Source organism: Etheostoma spectabile, chromosome 21, assembly GCF_008692095.1.
Source record: "Etheostoma spectabile isolate EspeVRDwgs_2016 chromosome 21, UIUC_Espe_1.0, whole genome shotgun sequence".
Classification (NCBI taxonomy): Eukaryota; Metazoa; Chordata; class Actinopteri; order Perciformes; family Percidae; genus Etheostoma; species Etheostoma spectabile.
The window spans coordinates 23,472,008-23,473,732 of NC_045753.1; the positions used below are offsets into that span (position 1 = coordinate 23,472,008).

General features: G+C 36.9%; 1 non-coding gene across 1 annotated transcript; it reads left to right on the forward strand.

Moving 5' to 3' along the window:
* Nucleotides 1-1,094: 1,094 nt before the first annotated feature.
* On the forward strand, nt 1,095-1,188 carry trnai-uau (transfer RNA isoleucine (anticodon UAU)). Its single transcript has 2 exons — nt 1,095-1,132; nt 1,153-1,188. It is a non-coding gene; the product is annotated as a tRNA-Ile (tRNA).
* The last annotated feature ends 537 nt before the right edge of the window (nt 1,189-1,725 follow it).

Consider the following 1,725-nt stretch of genomic DNA (forward strand, 5'->3'; position numbering starts at 1 on the left):
TCTTGAGATAACTGTTGTTATGAATTGATACTATAAATAAAATTGAATTGAATTGAATAACGTTGTTGTTCTGTTTCATTGTAGATCGGCCTCTGCCTGACCGTCGCAAGCTCGCCTTTGTTTCTTGTTGACCTCAGCTCTGCATTTCTCAGCATTTCTGCTTGTTTTGTTGATAAATTGTACTGATAATTTTGTTAATGAGCGCCTCCCATCCTTCTTTCTGTTATTTTTTTCATCAATGGTTAATATCTGATTTAAAGGGTCAGAACACATCTAAACAATCCGGAGAATGTTTTCATTTTTTGTTTATGAGTGAAGTTTGCCCTTTGTCTTTTTCCAACTTTTATTCAGATTTTTTCCCTATGCTATAGAATTGTGACTGTAGGGACAGCAATGTCAATTGGTTGGCGAACAACTTTTGTGTGTGTGTGTGTGTGTGTGTGTGTGTGTGCGTGCGTGCATGCGTGGGGGCAATCACTAATGTTATTAGACTCTACACCCAGGTCACTTTCAATGTTTTGTGCAATTTCCACAACAAATATTTCAAAAACAATATCTGAGGGGAAGTAAAGCACATGTCCATAAGCCAGGGGTCAAAGATAATTCTACAGAAAGTATACAATTATAAGGATATATAATATTATGAAGACATTCATGTCCTCATAGATGAATCTTATGGACTTTGGTAACTCCCTGACTTTATGTAGCCCCATGACGTTAACCTTTGCAGCTTGAAGTGAAATATTTGGAAAAGTAGTTGATGGATTGCCGTAATTGTGGTGCAGTTATTCATTTACCCCATAAATATTTCTACAAGCAGTGTACAATTCCTTTATTATGTACAGAATAGGTTATAAAGAGCTGACCTGTAAGAGGTCTGCCACACGCATCCAATTGTTACATAACTCTCCTATAAATAGATTATTGAAATGTGCGAGGCATGCTTCCTTTAAGGAATCACATTCCTTTTAGAACAGGAAAAAGGCTCTTTTTTGTACCAAACTATTTAGCTGTAATGTTTGTTGCTGTAGATGACCCCAGCATAGCTCCATCAATTTAGTCATTTTCCTGGAACTGAACTTGATATCCTCCAGGCTCCAGTGGCGCAATCGGCCAGCGCGCGGTACTTATAAGACAGTAACCTGTGGAGTCATGCCGAGGTTGTGAGTTCGAGCCTCACCTGGAGCAGCAATGTAGGGTTTTAATTTATATAACTAAGTCTGTTTGCTTAATCACTCCTCTGGGCCTGTGCTACTTCTAAACTATGTGTCATAGCATTTACTGTAAATGACTTGTGGCAATAGTTGCCTCCATTCAGCCAAAGTTACATATCACTTAAAAGTGAAGTAATTAACACAATTTTGGTCAAAATTAATAGGAATCAATGTACAGACCAGGTCCCAACCAGGCTAATAGCCTGGATTAATGTAAAGAAGGAAACTCGTCCTCTGTAATAAAATACAGAAATTAATTTTAAAAAATGTGAGAAAAAGAACAGCGGACCGACTGAATGAAAGTCTAAAAATATACATTCAGGAACTACTGCTCTTAACTGAAACCATTCAATGAATCACTTGTTTTTTTCAAAAAGGAACAGTTTTTCGTTATTTTAGTTTTTTTTATTTAAATTAAAAGCAAGCAGTAGAAGTTAATATGATTTAGGAAATTTAGTTCTCATTCATAGCATTCGTTTCGATGTCTCACTATGGGATACGCCTCCCTGCG